This window comes from Schistocerca americana, chromosome 1, assembly GCF_021461395.2.
Source record: "Schistocerca americana isolate TAMUIC-IGC-003095 chromosome 1, iqSchAmer2.1, whole genome shotgun sequence".
Lineage (NCBI taxonomy): Eukaryota > Metazoa > Arthropoda > Insecta > Orthoptera > Acrididae > Schistocerca > Schistocerca americana.
In genome coordinates, this window is record NC_060119.1 from 1032913987 (window position 1) to 1032938282 (window position 24296).

General features: G+C 43.2%; 1 protein-coding gene across 5 annotated transcripts in view; it reads left to right on the forward strand.

The window, feature by feature from the left end:
• Positions 1-24296, forward strand: part of LOC124549186 (skin secretory protein xP2-like) — a 573354-nt gene that overhangs the window by 168636 nt on the left and 380422 nt on the right. The window contains exon 1 of one of the 5 annotated variants that reach the window (XM_047125227.1): positions 5840-5948. The exons of 3 other annotated variants lie outside the window; for them this stretch is intronic. The gene's annotated coding sequence lies outside the window, so the exon portion shown is untranslated. Of the gene's footprint in view, positions 1-5839; positions 5949-12317; positions 12379-24296 lie in introns of those variants that run through there. One more of the 5 variants, XM_047125226.1, reaches the window with a different exon arrangement.

A 24296-nucleotide genomic window follows, 5' to 3' on the forward strand; every position in this document is an offset into this window, starting at 1 on the left:
ATTTCCTTTCAAAATAAATTATTTCAACTCGGCTTATTTACAGAAAGGCGACCATGGTCTAAAATAGACTGAGAGCAAATAATTCTCTATGAGAGACACTCTACATCGATTAGATAATTACTGACAAGAAAACAAGAAAGTTTATTTCATTATTCATTGCGGAAAGCACTGAGAAAATGCCGAATGTAGATTGTCGACCATAGACCGAATTATAGCAGACAATGACGGAGCTGTTAGTATAAAAATAAGAGATGAAGAATATTAGGCCATTATATAATTCATTACAGGGACAGGTCTTTATGTGCGAGGGCTATATGGAAATTAACGTCCGATAGGTCGAGAAATGGAAACGATAGTTGCACTGTTGCGTTGGGTAGTGTCTCTACTATGCCTGTCGATCCCGTCACGCCGCTGTTTTCAGTTCTGAGCACACAGCGATCACGTAAAGATGCCTGGAACAGTAGTGTCTCCCACCAAGTGTGGGTGCCCGCTGCAAGATTTTGCCTGATTTCATGCAACCCCACATAACTTACCTATCATGCATTTTCTTCTTCACGACTATTCTCAGCCGCGCACTGCAGTGGCATTGTTTTCGATGGGAGGTGTTTGATTACCCACTATACAGGCCGAACTTGTTCCCTCTGCTCATATGAACCGTTGGCTATGAAGACAACATTTTGTCTCAGAAAAAGAACTGCAGACCAGCGTAGAGAAATGGCGGAAAGCACAGACGGCTGCCTTCTATGACGAGGGTGTTGGAAAGTTAGTACAACACAACAGATGTCTTAAGTCGGAGCGCCGACTATGTGGAGAAATAGCTGGAAGGTGTATCAAAGTGTTGGAAATAAAACCTTTTTTATTTCCACTGTGGTTTCCATTTCGCGGCGGATCGGACCTCATTTTCCGAATAGCATTCGTATTTTGTTACAGCAACGAAACTAGATATACCAAAATAAACGTTGGGCCTGTTCTATATTCGGGAAAAAGGTAGTGTAAAGATAGGGCGGTTGCAAGTACTTGTGAATAGTGCGTAGCTCATAAGGAAAGATAGATTACATATCAGTAAACACCAGGCGTTACTTATAAGCTGTAATAAAGTGCAATCAAGGTGCCGATTGACTGTGTGATGAAATTAAGCTATCCCAGTAAGAAGGGGATGCATGGAGAGTGTTTAGTCTCAGAAATCTTGCCTTCCTGGGGAAGCAAACTGAAATCGTCTGTACGCCAGTCTGATGTCTAATCGCTATACGACACACAATAACATAAAACATATAAAAATGATCTTCTTTGTACTGTTAATAATGGCTTAATTGTTTTGGTTGCCATTGTATGTGGAAGGATATCTGACGAATTATATGTGACATAAGCCTGTGTTTGGTGGCTGAAAAATATAAAGTAATTATTTCTATTTGCTACCAAGTAGTTGTTCACAAATTTCGCTGTCTTGTGAAATACTGCCGTCAGTCAAGCAACAGTTCGACAAAACATGCTGTAAAATACAGAACCGCACGGCTGCTACGGTCGCAGGTTCGAATCCTGCCTCGGGCATGGATGTGTGTGATGTTTTAGGTTAGTTAAGTTTAAGTAGTTCTAAATTCTAGGGGACTGATGACCTCAGATGTTAAGTCCCATAGTGCTTAGAGTCATTTGAATCAACTACAGACTTCAGAAACTTCTTGTTAATCCTCTGAGAAATGAAGCCAATACATATGTGTATTATTAGGACATACAGTCATGATAGAATATAACGTACATCTTGTGTACTAATGTGCAGAAAACGTGCCATGTGTTTGTTGTTCCTTGCATTACAATAAGAAACAAAGATATTTTATCCATGCTTGAAACAGATCATAAAAAGTTATGTGGGTGACATATGGAATGTTTGGCAATGAATGGAAACTCTTTTATAATTGAAGGAATTCATTGTACGTCCTTGCGCAATACCGTGGGAAGATTCCCGTCAATCGTTTCGAAGCGCCTGGTTCAGATCCGACCAAGCACTTTCTTCTCGAGCTACCTGCGCCTCTGTTGAAGACCGTTCCTAGACGGCACGTGAGCCGAGAGAAGGACGCACGCTGCTCATCAGCGTGTTTCGCTCGTAATTGCAAGGCTGCACGGCGGATGCAGGATACTCATTTTAATTAAGACGAGATACAGGACGCGCTCCTCTTCGGTAATGTGAAACGTCTTTGTTTATGTACAAGGTTACTGTGCAGGGCACGTGAAACTGAAGGTCGTACCAGTCACTTGTTTACTGTATCGGGTATAAGAAATTTACTAAACATATTTATTGGTGGTCATGTTGGCAAAGTCTGCAAGCACAACAACAAACAGCTTATCTCTCTCTCTTTCCCCTCCCTCCCTCACTCTCAGCCGTAACAGTCTTTTGTTCGCTTCGAGCAAATGTAATTCCTGTCGTTTACAGAGCGTGGAAAATTATGTATCGGTCAGACAGACATAACTATGGCACTAAAGTTACCTGAACACTGAACATAAGAAGGGCTGGAGATTAACGAAAAAAGATACGTTTGCCGATGATCTTCTAACAGAAAACCATTCATATGATGCAGACTCTGAACTTTTGCATTCTATTGAGAAAAGCAGAAAGAGAACACTACTGGAAATCAACAAACATATGACTTTAGTACTGAATAATCACTCAGTTCCCTTTTTCCTCGTCAACTGCTGCTGCTGCTGCTACTACTACTGCTACTACTACTACTACTACTACTACTACATTTGTTCTGTGTGTCTCTACATAAAAGTACTTTGTTGTCCCCTTTATTATTATTATTTACTTCTTATGGCCTTCATTCGACCACTCTAGCAAACTTTATACAAAGAATTTTTCAGTTTCTTGTCAGCCCAGTACTTCCTCATTCTCTCGGATCTCATCCTTCTTTCTTCATCGGAAATCACCCTTCCTATTGTCTGTCTCTTGATTCTCGTTTGCAGTCTGGTTTGTTTGTCTGTGAGTTTCCTGATTTTTGTCAGTTTTGTTTCTTAGGCCTTCCAATGTAATCTGTAGCTCACCCATATCTTCCTTTTGTAGTTAATATAATTATTTGTATGTGACAAAAAGTAATGTTTATATATGTAAACACACTACGTCATTTTTGTTATCTTTGTGCAAATAACATCTGTTTAATTCTTACATCGTTTTATCTGTGTTGCTGATATCTGGCTGTCACCTGAAGACCGCGTAAGAGGCCGAAAGCTGGTTTTTGACTAAATAATTGACGTTAGGAAGTGTTTCCTATGTAATACTGGAAAACATATTTTAATTCAGTGTACCGTCTATCTTACACATAAGCTCTACGCATACCAAAAATGCCCCAGATATACTGACGAGTTGGGTGTGTATGCTTCAACTGTTTATTTTTCCCCAAATGGCAGAAATTCAAGAACAAACAGTGTACCATTTTCATAGAAGATAGCGCCCCGCCTCATCACCATGTCGAAGTGCGCAACATACTAAACAACAAATTCCCAAATGGTTGGGTAGGCAGCGATGCGCCTTATCCCTAGGCAGCCAGAAGTCCTGATCTTACCTCTTTAGACGTCTTTTTGTGGGGATAAGTAAAGAACATTTTCTAGGCAGAAGAAACTTTGAAATTTGAGGCATCTGCAGGAGAGAATTTCGACAGCCGTCGCGACTGTTACACCAGAGATGCTGCAAAACACATGGCATGCAACAGAATATCATTTTGATGGCTGCAGAACAACAGATGGAGCCAACATCGAAACTTATTAAGGTACAAATGGAAGAACTTGGCATTTAAATCGTTTCATTATATCGAACAGATTTTCTGTTAGCGCTTGTTCAATGTCCGGGCCTTCTTTTTGGAATACCCCGTATGTGTATATATTCAAAGAAAGTGAGGGCTTGCAGCAAGTCGTTTAATGCGAGTACATCACACGATATTTCAGCTAGGCAGCTGCAGTCATTTTCTGGTGAGCCATCGTAGACTGATGAAGACGAGCTCAGTTCAGCAGTATACAGCGCGCTGCAAGTATAAAACGCAGTCGTCAAAATCAGGTTGACAGACGGCCCACACTTCGCGAAGACAGCGAAATCCCTGATGGAACCGCGGAACTCAGCTGTTCTCCTCTGTGTTGCTGTTCGCCGCGGCCGTTAGCGCACTCTTTCGTCTCTGATGAGAACAAATCGAGGAGATGGAGTTCCATGGACTGTCCAACTGGTAGCCGCTGTCGCGGTTCATCAGATTTTCCACCAGGCGTATTTCCACGGATTCCACGGATTCGCGAGGACGACGGTTCAATCCCGCGTCCGGCCATCCTGATTTAGGTTTTCCGCGATTTCCCTAAATCGCTCCAGGCAAATGCCGAGATGGTTCCTTTGAAAGGGCACGACCCTTTCCCGTCCTTCCTTAATCCAATGAGACCGATGACCTCGCTGTCTGATCTCCTCCCCCAAACAATCCAACTCTATAACAATGGAGTCCCCACGCCCCCCCCCCCCAAAAAAAAAAAATCATAGTTCTCTCATACTGCATTGGATGCACAATGGAAAACAGTAAGCAGATTCAGAAGGACGTAGATTGCAGTAGTTATTCGGAAAGGAACAAGCTTGCAAAGGATGGAGTAGCATGGAGAGCTGCACCAAACCAGTCTTCGGACACAAGACCACAACAATTAAATTGACAAGGTATTTTGTAAATATAGGCCTTCCACAATAAAGAGTCGTCCCTCACTGATCCCAAAAGGTCTGTAATCTTAGACGGATGGAAAATGACAGTCACTGAAATTTAGGGAGGATTCTTCCTGTTTTAAATGGAATGTTCCCCACAAAAGGACGAACCGCTAAAGATTTTTCCGGCCTGTTCTCCTCTTTGCCGCCCGGGATTAGCCGAGCGGTCTTACGCACTGCAGTCATGGATTGTGCGGCTGGTCCCGGCGGAGGTTCGAGTCCACCCTCGGGCATGGGTGTGTGTGTTTATCCTTAGGATAATTTAGGTTAAGTAGTGTGTAAGCTTAGGGACTGGTGACCTTAGCAGTTAAGTCTCATAAGATTTCACACACAGTTGAACATTTTTTTTCTCCTCTTTATCCACTTCTTGATTCTTGTTGTTACGGACAGTGCTCTGTTTATCAGCTGTGTGGAAAATTCATTTTTTTCTGAACATTGTGTTGAGGTGGACGAGCTCTTTAGGAGAAACTACCTAGATCCGAGACAGTGTCATCTGTGTGTACGATTGTTGTAAGACACTCATAGTTTGGGATGGGTCATGTCAGCTTGACGCTTGCAAATTCAAATCAATATGACTAGGCTTGCGATAAACTGAATGCCCCAGAGAGACATCATTCTTTCGTCTAACCAAGATAGCCAAGAAAGGCAGACAACAATATTTTTCCATATCCAACGAGAACCGAATATTAGGAATGGAGCTGAGGCGGTGAAGAAGCTCCATCAATCTGAACAGCCTACTCAGTTCGCTGAGAAAATTTTATGATTCGCGCTTTGTATGTACAGTTACATGTAGATGGTTTCTAATAATGTAATGGGGAGTACTAGGCTCCGTTATGAAGAGGGAGTGCTCTGGTTTCAGCACGAGTGTTGCCTTCAGAATGCGTTCCTGGATATCGTGGCTTCTTAAGAAGCCCGCAGCCGCGTGCAGCGGTAAGACGAGAACAAAAGGATGCTCGGCTGGCTGCGACTCTCGCTCGCAGCGTGCGTCGCACGTGAGCCGTGTGAATGCGAACTGCGTCAAGGCTAGTGGGGGTCGGGCGCCCCGCGTGTTGTAACAGCGGTGGGAGGTGAGGTGAGCTGAACTGAGGTGAGGCGTTGGCTCAGTGGCTGGGAAGCGGGCCGCGCCTGATAGCATTGCGGGGGCGGCCACCTGCGCTGTCTGCGGCCGCGTAAACAGTCGCCTCGAACTGGGCCCAGCTGACTGCGAGTGCGGATGAGTGCTCCTGCGTCGCCACAGGTACGTGTCGTTACCGTATCACCTGCGCTGGATTCGTGCTTGCAGTAACACAGGGTCTTTCAAAAAGAGTCGCCCGACCTGAATGAAAGTATAAACCTGGGATAAATTGTAACTGTCGCATAGAAACTGAAAGTTTGTTTGCTCCAGCTATAAGTTCCCGGATCAAGTGGTTGCAGCTACACATCTCCCTGGTGCAACTAGCTCCTTCCATTCCTCCCTCTCTCGTTTTTTCTTTACTGTAACTGGAATCGAGCTTAAGCTTGTACTCCGGCAGCCAGTGCATACATACATGCATTAATCTTTGTTCCATAGATCATGAATACGACATGTCGTAATGATGTGGAACGTGTCACTTTAACATAAGTTTTATTTACACAAAATTATTAATTAATTAATTTTTTTAAGGTTACTACTTCATATCTAAGAATTCATCTATTGAATAGGAGGAGTTGTCATCCAGAAATTCTTCTAATTTGCTTTCAAATGTTGGTTGGCTATCTGTCAGACTTTTAATACTATTTGGCAAATGACCAAAGATTTTTGTGGCAGCATAATTCACTCCTTTCTGTGCCAAAGTGAGATTTAATCCTGAGTAGTGAATATCATCATTTCTTCTAGTGTTGTAGCTGTACACTTCGCTGTTATTTTTGAATTGGGATGGGTTATTAATGACAAATTTCATAAGTGAATATACGCATTGCGAAGGTACTGTGAATATCCCGAGTTCCTTAAATAAATGTCTGCAAGGTGATCTTGAGTGGGCTCCGGCTATTATTCTGATTACGCGCTTTTGTGCAATGATTACTTTCTCTCTTAATGACGAATTGCCCCAAAATATGATGCCATATGCAAGCAGTGAATGAAAATAGACATAGTAGGCCAATTTACTGATATGTTTATCACCAAAATTTGCAATAACCCTAATAGCATAAGTAGCTGAACCTAACTGTTTCAGCAGATCATCGATGTGTTTCTTCCAATTCAATTTCTCATCAGTGCACACACCCAGAAATTTTGAGTACTCTACCTTAGCAACAGACTTCAGTTCATAGTCTATATTTATCAATGGTGTTATGCCATTTACTGTACACAATTGTATAAACTGTGTTTTCTCAAAATTTAGTGAGTTCATTTGCAGAGAACCACTCAATAATTTTATGAAAGACATTATTTGCAATTTCCTCAGCTGATTCTTGCTTCTTGGGTGTAATTACTATACTTGTATCATCATCAAAAAGAACTAACTTTGCATCTTCATGAATATAGAGTGGCAAGTCATTAATATATATTAACAATAAGGGACCCAAGACTGAACCCTGTGGGACACCATTCTTGATACCTTCCCAGTTAGAGGACTCTGCTGGTTTTTGTAGACTATCTGTACTGTTAATTTCAGTGTTAATTTCAACCTTCTGCATTCTTCCAGTTAAGTATGAATTAAACCATTTGTGCACTGTCCCACTCATACCACAATACTTAAGCTTATCTAGAAGAATTTCATGATTCACACAATCAAAAGCCTTGGAGAGATCACAAAATATCCCAATGGGTGATGTTTTGTTATTCATTGCATTTAATATTTGATCAGTGAAAGCATTTTCTGCATTTTCTGTTGAAAAGCCTTTCGGAAAACCAAACTGACATTTTGTTAGCACTTCATTTTTACAAATATGGGGTCAGCAGTGTTCTGAGCGCCCTGCTGTGATTGTTGAAGCCAATGCGAACATTAACCGTGATCGGTCCGAGTTATTTAGTGAATCCTTATTCCATTTCTTGCGAGTTGTTTTCGCTCCAGGTGGTAATAAGCGACAAATTCTACATGAGCAAGCGAGACACAAAATTTGCAGGACACGCGCTTTCTTCAGGCACAGAGCACATGTATGCGTGTACCGGAACTGTCACTTGGAACCGGCAACATGCAACCCTCGTCCGTGCCTAAACCTGTGCTAACCACCATCGTTCGCGAATCGGACTGTAGTGCTATGCTTGTGCACGGCTCGAATGGCTCGAGCAGTTGACGTCACAGTTCGAGAAATTTCGTGCTTAGCCCGACCTTTCGATCGCCGTACGGTCTCTTAGCAGTATTAATTCATTATGGATTTTGCAGACAATTTTGTACTTGGGCATCCACAACTGTGAAATTGTGTCATGATGAAACACGCCACTTCAGATCTATGACAAATATTTATTTATGGCGTTAGGGCCACATCTTCAGGGATACGTACCTATTTTCAAGCTATATCCAGTAGACTACCCAACATATTCTGCCCAGTTGTAATACCGACCTCTTGGCACTTCAGCATTTTTATTGCAATTGGACAAAGAATGCTGGTTCGTCTGCTGATTGTCACTTCAACTAAGTTATGAAGTGAAATGCAAGTGTCCTGAAAATGTGACTAACGCCATCAAACTAGCTGGCTCATAAATAAATATTTAGCACGAAACGATTTCTTCATCATGATCCTGCATTTTAATAATAGAAATAACCTTGTAACTCGGATGCACTCTCTTACAGAATGTAACTCATTGCAATTTAGTCTAATCCTCGATCTAGTGGCGTATGTCGGCACTATCTCCACGACGAGCCCTTCTGGCTGCCGCTGTCATTTATTCTCACGATCGGAAGTACACTCAGTTTTACACGATTTACTTCGTGTATTTGGCATTCAGTTCACATTTTTCTACGGTTTTAACATCTTCATTCAAAGATGGTACCTTTTTTACACGTTATTCGTATGTGTGAACTGCAATCGACATGCTCTTCTCCCACTCACTTGCTAAATCGTTGTCGTCTATTCAGCAAATAAAATGGTTTATTGGGTTCAGAGACAGGTTAATATTTTTGAATATGACTCTTAGAATTTTCTTGAAATCACCGTGAACTTTTATATAGCCATAAATACCGTATGACAACTATTAGTGCAAATTTGTTCAAATACAATCAGTGTTTGTATGGAGCTAGGATTTATTGCTGCTTCTCCCTGTCTTACACGAAACTGGCAGATTTCAAGCAGACCTTATTTTTGTGACTGGTTCGTAAATTCTCGGACCGCTTTCTCTCGCGACGCGTGAGTCAAACGCCACCTGATTGCCGGGACAGCGCTCGTTAAAGTGTATCGTGCTCGGTCGGACGCGAGTACCGTTTGTCCAGCCCTATTCATTACCGACTGTGCGTCGAGTCGGCAGCGCGATGACATAGCAATGAAAGGCGTTTTGCGACCTCCATTTCAACAGGTATGATTCACTTCGATCTACAGCTAGAATTGTGTGGCTTGGTTTTTATCGCGAGTGCAGTGCAGCACAGGACGCCCTGCTCTGGTTAAACGGTGGATCAGCCGTAAGGAGCGTACACATCTCGCACTGCAGCATGGACCTCCAAGGTCACCTCATCTCTCAATGTGTGCTTTTCGGTGGGTGTTTGTGAAAAACTCCATATATGCGCTTCCACAACTCCACGTTAGCCGTAACGCCGAAAAGCAACGCAGTAGACGCAGGAACTTCAGACACGAGCGCGGAAGACGGAACCAGTTTGACTATAGTCTAGATATTGTCGAGCGTCAGATGGGGAGCAAATTGAAGACTTTGGCCAAAAGTGAATGAAAATTTTGATCCTAAATGCAACTGTGAAAGGCACCCCAAGGTTCTGCGTACATGCATAACATATTCTGTTGGTTCTTTTGAAAATAAAAATTTTGTAGTTCTTTCCGTAAGTTAAAATTCGCCTTCATTCATCTAGAAAATGTAGTCTTCTAAAACTGGATGAATCGTTTTACAACTTGGTGTAAGTTCTGTTGACGGACTTTGAGGACTTGTAGAGAAGATCAATACGGTTAAGTTTAATATAAGCATTCTTGTCTAGTAACGTACCGTTTTACCGACACGCGCAAAATACATCACTTGCTGCTCTCTAATACGTGCTGCTTGTCGTTTGGGTCCACTTACAAGTAGCGCTCGATGTGATGATCACAGACGTCAACAGATATACGGTACCTCTGTACCATATTCCGGTACACCAATCCCTTATGCTGTAGCATCCGCCGCAGCCATAACCCGCGCCAGTAGGTCTTCATCGGATGCTACAGGGGTCTTGTAAATCAAGGGTTTCGTGTGACCCCACAGGTAGTAGTATAGCGGGTTCATGTCTGGAGAACACGCAAGCCAGGCAGTTGGGCCATCATGACCTATTCTGGCCAAACCATTAGTCCAGCTGATATCAGGCCGCACGTGAGAATTGAGGTTTTGCGCCATCATTCTCGAACCACATGTTTCGACTCTCATGCAGTCGCACGTCTTCCAGGAGCCCATGCAATACGCCGTCAAGGAATCGTAAGTACGCCGAACAAGATACGGCCCACACACGTCCGTCTAGGAACCCTTCCCAAATGTTCAGACCTTATCGTTCCCGAAACCCATGGGGATGCGTAGTTTGCAGGTTTTCTTCAGCCCACAAATGACTGCTGTGGGAATTTGGAACATCTTCTGTGCTGTACTTGTCTTCGTCCGTGAAAAGTCTCCGCCGAAGCAGGGCTCGTCAACGCAACGTTGTAAGAACCACGTGCTGAATTGGGGCTCGCCTCGCAAAATTCTGTGACTGCATTGCTTTTACTTTCTGTAACAGCTGCTCAAGCAGATCACGCCGGACATTTCGGTGGTCCACATTCAGTGTACCTGCTATGTTTCTGATACTCGTCGTCGCATCCTCTTCCATGGCATGGAGTACAGCCTTTTCAAAAGCGGGTGTGCGGCGCCGCTATGGACCACCACAGTCGGCCCTGCCGGTGGCGAATGTGCCCGTCTCCAGTGGTCCGGAGGTGCACCGTAGCGAAGAGGGAGCGCCAAGGTGTCTGGCGGTGTGGAAAACGCTCGCATACCAGTCAAGAGCAGCCCTCCCACTACACCGAGCTTCGCCGTTCAGTAATATCATGTCGGCGTATTCCGCAAACGTGTAGTTCACCATGATCAACAGCATCATACTAAAACGGAAATGTACGTATAGCTTGCATTCTGGATTGTAGTGAACGATTACTACTGCACTGTAGTACAGTATGAACAAAGACCCCCAAGCAGTATAGCCGGTACAGTCATCTTTGTGTAAATGACAAACTCAACTGAATCGCACGTAAATAACCCTGCAGTGGGCATGGAATATCAGGTGATCGGTGAATGTCTACTTAATACCTCAGTCAGCGGCGCCGAAAATGCGGGCTGTTTGAATGTGTGTCGTGCTATTTTGCGTGTAGCGGGAAAGCCGTACGTTTCCAGACATTAATCTCTGTGCTAGTCATAACTGCCCAGTTCCTCATTAAAAGTCCTCAACGTCTGTAAACGGAATTTAGTTAAATACTGTATAATGGTGGCACCAAATCTGTTCTACAGCCCTTTTTAAACACCGTTTCTCTGTGTTTACTCAACAGCGCTTTACAAGAACAGCGTCATCATTCTGACTACCAGCTACGATTCCTGAGCGTCACCGTTGTCTTTTCCTACAGGGTGTGCTAATGTTTTACGATTCTACCAGTGCATTCCTGAATTCGATGCCTACTGCGTGCTACGTAATAGGGTCCGTAAACATTAGACCTATACCATAGAACTGGTGGCACTAGAATCTGCTAAACGGTTTTCTTTACAGTGCATCGCATTTTCACTGAACTTTCCCAAGAAATCCTAGTCTTCCACTTTCCATCTCTACTACTGACTTCACGTGTTCGTCTCATTTTGTGCCGTTTCCTAACATTACCCCAGACATATAAACGATTCGGGAAATTCCAGAAACTTCTCTTCAAAAATCATCCATCATAATTTGGGAAAATCAGTGATATCCGTATCTACGACACTAGAGGAAAAAATTACCTTTATTACCCATTACTAAAATGTCAGTGACTCAGAAAGGAGTTCAGTATACAGCAACAAAAAATTTTCGATCATTTGCTCAATAAAATAAAATGTCTGGCAGGTACCAAAGCAAGTTTTAAATCTTAGCTAAAATTATTTCTTCAGAATAACTTCCTCTATTCCATGGACGAATTTATGTTTAAAAATTGGTAGCCTGTGAAAATATCCTAGTTTGTAAGTGTAGTTGCATGATTAGAACTGAAAAATGTGTTCATTAATTTTAACACTAATGATGTCTATATATCTTGTAAACTGACTACTTCCACATCAATTAGGTAGAAGAATCGTTCAAATGATGTAACTAACGTATTCAGCTCAGTGTTTATATCTTGTAACCACACACTACAGCGTTCTTGTTTTAGTTATCACGTTATCTTACATTTTCCCTCGTTTAAGAAGAGATTACTTTCAGTACACCAACTGAAAGTGCTGCACAAGTCTTTCTTGGTTTCCTTAAAATCGTATTCTTTCCTGCAGGGAACACCGATACCACCAATGATACATCTGAATGTACTGCTGGTGCAATCTGACATCTTTTGTACGTACTAAGAAGTTTTGATTCTATTACGCTTTCTTGTGAAACACCTGAGTTTAGTTTTATTTATGTTGAACGTTAGCCGTACTATATGACATTGGATTCCATTACTAGATTTGGTTGTTTCTGAACCAATCACTTATCTGTAAAGTTAGTTAGTATCCTATCTCTGTTATTCGTCGACAGTGTGGGACAGTGTTCTGGGAATCTAGAAAAGCATCTATCCCTACACCTTTATTTCCTATGTGTGAACAAGGCAAGTGTTTCAAAACACAACGGTTTCCTCCTGAACCGTACTAGTTCCTTCAGTAGATATTTTCCTTCCGGATCATCATAATGTTAGAGCTTAAAACAGGCTCCAAAATTCTGCGATAGTGGGCGCTAGCAGTCGTGGTCTTTATTTCTATGCATCTGTTGTTTTATCCTCTGAATTAACAGGAATGATTCGCACTCCTCCGCCCTCCTTCACGCGGAACACCTCACAGCGGGAGAGTTCTGAACAGGTATGAGCTAGGAAGAAAGGTGTGATTCCGAGAGAAATCTAACAGTATTTCCGTCAGGCAGTGGCGTCTTGTTCAGCTTCAGTAGTCTTTACTGTTCTTCCACATCTCATTTGTGAGTGTGTGCGACGATAAAAAAAAGTGTTGTAGCATCCTCACGCGTGTTTGCATTTTTGAATGCAGAATTTAATACATCAGCTTTCTGTCTGTCGCCTTCAGTTTAATTTAGTATGTCTATGACTTCCCAGAAGTTCCTGATCCATATTTTTACAGGATTGACTGAGAATTAGTGTACAAGCACGGGCGACTTACCCTTCATCAATTTCAGTGCATTCTTTTTACAATGATTGTATAGTTTAAAAATGTTAGTGTCGGTACATCTGTACGGAAGATTGAATAACGTCGCATTCAACGTATCTGAATTTTATGTATCCCATATCGCATAAGATGGCAGATACGACGACATGGCATTTAATCTCGTTTGTGTTTGATCCCTCAAAGCGTTTGGAAATGGTGCAAACGCAGAAACGGTTGGTCACAGTTAAGAATTAATGTTCACTGTAGAGCCGCGCGTGCAAAATAATGATTCCTTTAAAAACATGTTTTATTTATAGTACCAGCCTCGAATGGTGCTGTTCCTTTCCCCATATTAATCTCAGAAATTACGTGCTGCTAACAGAGACTCTCCTGTGCGCATTGGCTTTCTACTGCACAGTTTAGCACTGATATTATTGTAACTGTTGTCTAGAAGTAATAGGAAGTGATCTGTTGCGTAGCGGTCTGTCTGTACGCTGTAACAGTACGTGGTAGCATCTGGTGTCTCTCCTTGTTATGCATTGGCGGGCTGACCTTGATATCTGAGTCGAGGTAGACGCTATTGACAGGGTGGTTCACAAAAAGCCCAACGCCTGCCCGACTGTCGCGGTCGAGAGGTACTCTTCCAGTTATGTGAAAGATAACGCCGCTCAAATTGATAATGAGTGTAATTTCGCTAATGGTCCCATGCCTCTGGCAACATATAATATTATTAACTGACTGTAAATCTACGAGCGAAGAAATTCTTCGTGCCAACCGGTACTTTATTAACGTGTTAGATATACTTGCAAACAATGATGAAAACGAGCAAACGCCCTGTAATAGATTCGGAGAAGAAACGAAGCATGGAAGTAAGTCAGGACAACAATTAAGTCCCAGATCACGCAAGACCATATTACGTGAACTAGGATTAAAACATGTGAATTCACGTCCCACCAGCCATTGTATTCTCTGATTGCCATTAACTGAGGCTCAACAGGTAACTACCCCTGTTGTGGACGTTATTGACCTGTGGCATTGGAAACGTGTGTGTGTGTGTGTGCGTGTGCATGTGCATGTGTGTGCGTTTCACGCTCATTACCGTCACACTGCGTCCCAATCACTGGACGCGTCGAAGTGCGCTGTTTGCATTGCCCTGCCCTGTCCGCATACAGGAAACCTGATAGCTATGAGCTGTTTGCCTGATATATGCGTGGCCACTGGCGGAGTGCGCTGCACTCCATCGTTATCGACTTCAGCTTTTTTGACGGTACTGTCGGCGCAATCTCGACTAAACTCGTGTTCTGCAACAGTTATTAACTTGGTAATCTACTGCGGAGCTGATCACACGCGATGTGAGAGTAGCGCTGCCATTTACAGACGTGGACTAAGCTAAATGGGCTAACTCCTTCCACAGCCGGCTCTGCGCTTTTTCTTGTTGCCCTTTGTGCTCGAGGAATTATACGTGGGAAAGGAGTGCGCTGTTTGACAGCATTAATTCGGGTGATGTACGACCGTGTAATATTGCAATAAAATACGACGAAATGCATCGCAATGCACAGCAATGGATTTCGGACTTCGTTTCAAGCGCAAATAAGACTACAGGTTGTAAAATGAGAAAATCTGTGATTCATGTACTTCTAAACGGATGGCGTTTCGTCATCACATCACCCAGCTGTTGCTTCACTTCTATAATAAACTGCAGAAGCATAAAAGCCGTACATATAAGTAATCAAGGATGCAGGTCAGGTATGTCTCAATCACATCACACAATACATGAATATTGTGATAATTATTTGATTGAGTTTAAGACTACTACAATAGACATCTTAAATGTTAAACATCCGAGGAAAGAAAGCCGAGTCTGAAGGACGCTCATATATGTTCATTTGTTTTGTTCTACAAGAAAAAAGGCTACTTAAAATATACCAAGGTCACGTAAATTATTGCCGGCCGTGGTGGCCGAGCGGTTCTAGGCGCTTCAGTCCGGAATCACGCTGCTGCTACGGTCGCAGGTTCGAATCCTGCCTCGGGCATGGATGTGTGTGATGTCCTCAAGTTAGTTAGGTTTAAATAGTTCTAAGTCTAGGGGACTGATGACCTCAGATGTTAAGTCCCATAGTGCTCAGAGCCATTTGAATTTGAACGTAAATTATTCTCTGAGAAGTGAGTCGATATAAGACAAATCTTTTTCAAACTTGACCAAAAGAAGATATGTTGATGTGACACATCCAGAGCCATCAAAGAATTGTCTATTTGATACCAGAAGTAAGTAAGTGTGGGGTATAAAAAATGTGTAGGTAGGCCACGGCTTAAATTCAGTAAACAGGTTGAAATACATGTAGGTCGTCATCAACATGGTGGGCAGTGTCAGCTATCTTACTTGTGATAATTGCTTATGAAGAAACAGTCACGATCGCAAAATATCATTCATTTGAACTAACCGGTTTCGACACGAGCAGTAGGCCACCTTCAGATTGCTTGCACTGTAAAGATTATAAAAGTGCGCATGGTAATTAGGGTAGTCAGTCTCGTATAAATATCCTAAGATTAAACCAAAAAGGTGTGATGTTTTACCCATTTGCTGGAGCTGGCGACGTGCTGAGCAGCTGTGCATTGCCAAGACGATAACTGCCGCTACTGACTGTGCTGCTACGCCTTAAATAGCGCGCCAATTTGATGCATTACGTCAGCTGCAGTCAATGGGAACTTGCTTAAAATAAAAATATTTATGACGTGCAAATTGAGTCTAAAACTAACAGTACAGTTTTATGTATATCATTATACAAGTCCTGCTGTTTAAATAAGTAGTGCAGGTCGTTAATAAAATTGCTTAACTTGAAATAAAGTTTAAATACAAGTGCACCAGTACAAAAGGTTTTCGAACGCTAAACGCCAACTCCAGCAAATGGGTAAAACATCATGGCGTTTTAGCTTAATCTTTGTAAATTTATGCAAGGCTGACTTCCCTAATTGCCATGCACTTCTATAACCTTTAAAGTACAATCAATCTGAAGATGGCCTACTCTATGTGCCTAAACCGCTCATTTCAAGTTAATGACATTTTGCGATTGTGATTGTTTCGTTATAACTGATGTAGGCTGAAGTAGTTATGCAGAGATGAAGAGGCTTGTACAGGGTAGAGTGACGTGCAGAGGATGCACCAAACCTTTCTCCCGACTGAACACAACAACGACGTGACAAATATTACAATTTACAGTTTTGAAGTATACATATATCGATAGCGCAACGATGTATCGAATCTTACCCTCACCAGCCTCAGCTGTAAACAGGTGGCGGGGGATAACTCTCGGCTATGGGCTGGTGTAAGCTTTTGGGCGCCTGCAGAAGAGGCGCGTAGGTATTTAACAGATCGGATCATACAGTGGAGGAAAAAAGCCGAGCGCGGCCTCCTCCACCTCCACTACTACTTCTTCTTCTTCTTCTTCTTCCTCCTCCTCCGCCTTTTACCGTTTCCCGTTGAGCGATCCACAAACCAATCATCATTACCGTTTCTCTACGGGGTTGGCATTGGTAATTACTGTATACACTTGACAGGTTTTCACTGTCAGAGAAGTTTTGCAAGTAATGTGCCGTGTAAACAGCGCCGAGAGTCAACCCGTCGGCAGCGCTGAGAGCGGGGCAAAATCTTGTATCAGTCCTCTCGTGTAGACGGCAACACCTATCTCCCGAGAGTTGCTCGCTTTAGCTCTCTGGCAAGAAAAATTGTGCAGGCATTGTCGGGGTAGCTGAGAGTACTCTGTGAGGATTTGTGCTGTATTTCACAGTTTTTACGCTACCATATCTTGGTAATATTTCATGCAGCACTCAAGCACACATTAAGTGAAAGTACTCACGAAATTGCGTGTTTGAGCCATAACTTGCGACCGTGGTATGTTTCTGAGCGAAGACATCGCTCCTTTTACTTCTTAGACGAACAACAAGAGCAGTTAGCCTGTTTCGGAAGTTCGAGTCTTGAACAATGCAACATAACAAAGAACTTATAGAAACATCATAGACATAATGTACTGAACAAATAAGCGAAAAAAAGAATTGTCACGAGGAGAATCGATGCTACGTTAATGTGAATGAGAGACTGCAAATGTGCCTCTTCTATGAAGTTACATGTACGAAAACGACGGAGAAAAGAATGTTTGCTGGTGCTAAAATGTTAAAAACGCTTTTCTTGGATTATGTGGTAAGTTTACACTGTTCATCTTTTCCCCTATTTTGCACATATTTTCCGCGCTCGACTTACGAAATTCATAACCTAACATTAAACCTTTTCGTGACAGGAATATGCATTTCACCTCATTCAAGAGAAGAAGTAAAACAGGTATTAGGACAAATTACACCTGATGATGGACCCACAGAGTCCGAAATGCATCTTGTATTTAATAAAACACGAAAAGTTGTGACTGACGACTTTTTTTAATTCATACCTCCAGTGTACTGAATTCAGTCACGTTTGAAGCTGCAAAATATGTATAAAATTTAAAAAAATAAGTTGTTTAATATCAAGATCTCTTTTATCACAGTACTTTTAATGTTACTTATATTGATCGGTGCTGTAGCAGCTTAAAAGGACACGTGTCATGTAGGCAAACGGGCATGCATTTCCGAAATCAGTTGTTCTATAATGCCAGGAACAGATAATCCAGTGCTGAATTAATACGACAGCACACAACACGTATCCCGTACTAAGCCAATCGACAATTTAATAAAACCAAGAGACCCGTGCGAAACTTCTGAATTCTTGTGGTTTTAAATAATGACAATATTTGGAATAAGTGTAGTCCTTGGGATAAGAGTAGTTGTGGGAATGAAGAGAAGACGTGTTTAAAAATGAACCGAATTACGTGAAATAATAATCATGAATTTATGATACTTCCAGGCCGTCGCAATAGGTTAATCACAATTAAAGGCGACATTGATAAATATATTTGTTGTTTCCGAAAGTATATTCGTTTAGTAAACTCAACTTCTACGCAAAATCGGTATACAATGGCAGAGGTTAAAAATCTTTGCTAATGATAGTTCATTCCTCCCTGTAACATTAGTATTTGTTGAGAAAAAGGGATGTTAACATGAGAAATAATATATGTAATCGTCAATCGGCCGTACAACTAACAAGTTACATAGCCGACATTGCTTCTAGAATGTCGTTTTGCTATTAGTAACGGCGCTTAGCAGCATTCATACATTTTTAAACCTCCTTTGTCGGCAATGGTCCCAGTATTCTATTTATGGCTATCTATCTTATTCCCTCAAGCCATCCGTTGTACTGATTTGAAATGTTTGAGCTATCTTTTCATTTTAATCCTACCTTTTCAGTCTTATGTAACCTCTCATTCCTGTCTTGGCAACTGTGCGTAATTGTAAACATTTGATTTCTTAGTCACTCCTCATCGACACTGTTAAGGGCCTCATAAAATATAGAAAATTCGTTTCAAGCTTCCCGTTTGGTCTTTTCTTGTCATTCGGAAGGTAGGACTTGCGTGCACACTTTTTAAGTAAACTTAGTGTCCGATTCTAGCTCGTCATAAGGTGGATCTCTTACTTTAAAAATAGTGGAAAAGTCATTGAAAGTACAACAAAAAACGAAAGGCGTAGATATTTTTGATAAACTGGGTTTTTAGCTTCTTATCTTTCTCTCTCTCGTCCCTCGTGACACAACCTCAAATTTATTTTCAGGTTTCGGATGATTGGCTCAATTAACAGAATTCTGACCTCTGTTCACTTCAGAAACATATTCTCAGATAGCCACTTTTCTGTATAGAGGAAAGGAATTTGTGCGGAACAACAGTGAACAGACAAATCTGTACGTTCAGGTCCTGTCGGCCCCTTGGTAAATGCTCAACAAATTACCAGCGGGGAAACCGACAATGCCGCTACACGCCGGTATTTACCGCCTGCCAGCGCAAAACGAAGAAAAGTCTGTGCTGAATGCCCGCGCCGCCTGCGCCACGAGTTACGTGCACGCTCTGAAACAGGCAAGCCGCAAACCGTGTATTATTCGCATGCTACGAGCTGCGACACACCGCGCGCACGGTTTACATAACTGCACGGACCCTCACCAGTTGGTCTAAGCCGGGGTACCTGCTGAGATCTTATTTTGTTCTCTCGTCTCTCGCACTGAGCTTTTCATCACCAAACATGCAATAAGCGCGAGAATACCCTGACAAAAATCACAAGTTTGTGTGTGTGTGTGTGTGTGTGTGTGTGTGTGTGTGTGTGTGTGTGTGTGTGTGTATATGCGCGCGCACAAAAGTTCTCAAAAGACCACATGACGGGATCGGATAATTACTTAATTCTGTCAGTAAAATATTTGATGTCAGCTGGCTCTCTGTATGCATGTTTGCGGTGTGTACATGTACTGTAGGTAAGATTTGCAGTTTTCTTCGCTCAAAAATTCTCTGAAGCTTTTGGATCACTCATTCTTCTCCTAATTCATGCCCAGCGGATAACGTCCGAAACTCCGTAAGGCTGTTCGCGGATGATGCTGCTGTATACTGGGTGAGGCAGCTAAGACAGGCCACATCAGATATATCCAGAATTGTTAAATATAGCGAGGTACGATTTTCGCCAAAAGTTGTAGCGGACAATATGGCGAATGTGCTGACGTTCGTAAGTAATTTTTATCGTTCATACCTGAATTACGACACCGAGTTTGTGTTTATGTGATGCAACTATTTACTTCTTCTGAGGTCTTTGAAAGAAGCTTCTAAGAGAACATCGACATAACGTGTATGGGGCTTGGTCAAATATTATCTTGATAACAGCCTGCGAACCACAGTCCCGCCAACAGAAGAAGAGCGTCCACAAAGGTCTGCCTTATTGTACCAAATGTAAGCAAACACGTAACCAGGTAAGGTCGGTTTTTTATTGTGCGCGGCTGTCATAACAAAATGTTGACCTTGAGCACTGATACACGCTATAAAGTGATTCTGGGGAGACGGTAGTGCACGTTGAATTTCATCTGGAGTTACTGGCAGCGCACACTCATGTTATAAGGCATTTCATGCTTTCGGGAATAGTCGGTGTTTCCTAATAGACCGCCTCTTTTAATTTTCCCCATAGATAAAAAGTATGCAAGTGTTAAATATGGTGACTGTGCAGACTGTTTTGCGTTTCCTAAATGACCGTTACAATACTCTGCAATTGTTCTCTTAAGAGGGGAATGGGAGGGACATCCGTCAAGTTGATATAACACTTAGTGCCTTACGTGCAGTGGGATATCCAACAATAATTGCAGCATCAGATCTTAGGAATTCTAGATACGTGAGCGTATTTAAATTCCCATCAATAAGTACCAAACGCTGATCGACCAAGAACGTTGTTTCTATCCACTTCTTTGTGTCATTGCGGATTTTCAACTAACGATTAGTGCATTTTGCAAAGATTGACTTTCCCGTGGTTTGTAAACGATGCTTTTTCTTTAAACAAAGTTCTTCATAGACATGCCACATCACTTTGCGCGTTTTGTGGATAGCATTCGGAAAACTAATCAATTCTGGAAGTCACTGCCATGAAGCTGTAGATGCAGCGAAGTGTGAAGATTATCAAATGGGATGGAATTTAGTGTTCGCAGAACATTCGTTTGGTTTATCCCTCTCGTAGGCTACGGAGATGCCTCTCAGTGACATTTGTATTGTGTGTTTCTGCAGCTTCATTTCTTTCATCAGTTGCTTTTCGTCGTCCTTAGGATATTTTATTGTCCACGCTCCTAGAATCTAGAACTTTTTTTTATAATGTTTGCAAATACTATTCAGCATATAACCTCACCGCTGCTCCGTGGTTTGGCAACAATTGCCATACACGATATTCACTTTTTCGACTGTTGTATGTACTGTGAATGTCTTAATAGCTTTACGAGCAAGTTATCCGATAGCTGCACCAGCAGAACATAGACTGATGGGCTTCAGGCGCACAGGTAAACACAAGAACCATAAATGAGTTGCGTGTTTCATTACATTTGTTACAACGGGGCAAATGTTTGAGCAGCCTCTCCTCCTGACGGCGGGACAGTCGTTTGCGGTTCTATTTATCGTGATACTATTTGACTGTTATGTTGTCAAACATCTGTTAGAAGCTTCTTTCACCTGCCTCAGAAAAATGAATATAGTTCCATTAGAATAAACAAATTTGATGTCTTAATTTGGTGACTATAAAAGATTTTGCGACTACAAAGGACAAAAGGGGCCGGCCGGTGTGGCCGTGCGGTTCTAGGCGCTTTAGTCTGGAACCGCGTGACCAGTACGGTCGCAGGTTCGAATCCTGCCTCGGGCATGGATGTATGTGATGTCATTAGGTTAGTTAGGTTTAAGTAGTTCTAAGTTCTAGGGGACTGATGACCGCAGATGTTAAGTCCCATAGTGCTCAGAGCCATTTTTTGAAGGGCAAAAATTACTTGCGAACGTCAGTAAATTTGACATATTGTCCGCTATAACTTTGCGAAAATCGCACCTCTCGATAGGTTTGGGCCTCAGCTGCCTCACCCTATATAGAGAAGTCACACCGCTGTAAAATTGTAGCTACTAAATGCAGGAATATCTACAGAGGATCGAGACTTGGTGCTTTTATTGGCAGCTGAACCTCAACATAAACAAACTGAACGTATTGCACAGAAACAGTTATTCCATGATTACACGACTGCCTATCAATCACTGAAAGCAGCAATATCAATAAATATTTGGGAATAAGCATGCGGAACGCTTTAAAGTGGAACGATCAAACGAAACTAATCGTAGGGAATCCAGATGCCAGACTGAAGTTTAGTAGGAGAATCCTCAGTGTAGCGCACCGACGAAGGAAATATACTGCAAAACTCACGTTCGACCCATACCTTGGTATTGCTCGTCGGACTGGAACCTTAACCATATACACTCCTGGAAATGGAAAAAAGAACACATTGACACCGGTGTGTGAGACCCACCAAACTTGCTCCGGACACTGCGAGAGGGCTGTACAAGCAATGATCCCACGCACGGCACAGCGGACACACCAGGAACCGCGGTGTTGGCCGTCGAATGGCGCTAGCTGCGCAGCATTTGTGCACCGCCGCCGTCAGTGTCAGCCAGTTTGCCGTGGCATACGGAGCTCCATCGCAGTCTTTAACACTGGTAGCATGCCGCGACAGCGTGGACGTGAACCGTATGTGCAGTTGACGGACTTTGAGCGAGGGCGTATAGTGGGCATGCGGGAGGCCGGGTGGACGTACCGCCGAATTGCTCAACACGTGGGGCGTGAGGTCTCCACAGTACATCGATGTTGTCGCCAGTGGTCGGCGGAAGGTGCACGTGCCCGTCGACCTGGGACCGGACCGCAGCGACGCACGGATGCACGCCAAGACCGTAGGATCCTACGCAGTGCCGTAGGGGACCGCACCGCCACTTCCCAGCAAATTAGGGACACTGTTGCTCCTGGGGTATCGGCGAGGACCATTCGCAACCGTCTCCATGAAGCTGGGCTACGGTCCCGCACACCGTTAGGCCGTCTTCCGCTCACGCCCCAACATCGTGCAGCCCGCCTCCAGTGGTGTCGCGACAGGCGTGAATGGAAGGACGAATGGAGACGTGTCGTCTTCAGCGATGAGAGTCGCTTCTGCCTTGGTGCCAATGATGGTCGTATGCGTGTTTGCCGCCGTGTAGGTGAGCGCCACAATCAGGACTGCATACGACCGAGGCACACAGGGCCAACACCCGGCATCATGGTGTGGGGAGCGATCTCCTACACTGGCCGTACACCACTGGTGATCGTCGAGGGGACACTGAATAGTGCACGGTACATCCAAACCGTCATCGAACCCATCGTTCTACCATTCCTAGACCGGCAAGGGAACTTGCTGTTCCAACAGGACAATGCACGTCCGCATGTATCCCGTGCCACCCAACGTGCTCTAGAAGGTGTAAGTCAACTACCCTGGCCAGCAAGATCTCCGGACCTGTCCCCCATTGAGCATGTTTGGGACTGGATGAAGCGTCGTCTCACGCGGTCTGCACGTCAGCACGAACGCTGGTCCAACTGAGGTGCCAGGTGGAAATGGCATGGCAAGCCGTTCCACAGGACTACATCCAGCATCTCTACGCTCGTCTCCATGGGAGAATAGCAGCCTGCATTGCTGCGAAAGGTGGATATACACTGTACTAGTGCCGACATTGTGCATGCTCTGTTGCCTGTGTCTATGTGCCTGTGGTTCTGTCAGTGTGATCATGTGATGTATCTGACCCCAGGAATGTGTCAATAAAGTTTCCCCTTCCTGGGACAATGAATTCACGGTGTTCTTATTTCAATTTCCAGGAGTGTATTAGTGATAGAGGAAGTACAGAGGATCCAAAGAAGAGCAATGCGTTTGTCACAGGTTCGTTTAGCAAGCGCGAAAGCTCCTTGGAGATATTGTTCCAACTACAGTGGCACACGATATAAGTGTGTCGGTGTGCATCACGATGTGACTTACTGTTAAAATTCCGAGAGCATACATTTTTAGAGCAGTCAATCGACATATTTCTGCCTCCTATGTACTTCTCTACAAAAGACTACAAAGGTAAAATTCGAGCTCACACATAGGCCTACCAACAACCGTTCTTCCCGCGCAAGATTCATAACTGGAGGACGATGACGGTGGCGGGAGAGGGGGAGGGGGGGGGGCGGGGGCCGGGGAAGGGATTAAAAGGCAATTTCACACAAAGTACCATCCGCCATCCGCCACTGTGGACTATAGATATCGATATATACGCAGATTTGTAAAGTGTCGTGCCATTCAAGCTAAAACCACGACGCTGTAATAACCATGGTGCTGGTCGGTTTTTGATTAGTTCAAGATTATTGTATAAGGAGCAGTAACTAATTTAAATCTTCTTTGTGCTAATTTATATTGAGTGTTAGTTGCAGTAACCTAACCAAGTGATCAACTGGTTAAGACTCTGAACTGGTATCCTGGCCTCCAGTTGTACTTTTTATGATCTGTTACGTAGCTACTGGATTTAGGTCTTCGATGCGAGGAGTGTTTTGACTTACGTGATTACTGAGTATCTACGTCGATTGGGGATATGGAGAATATAGAAGGCATCCAAAAGGTTATTTAGCATTGTACTTAGTGTGGTGGCCACCACTGTCACGTTTCAGGAA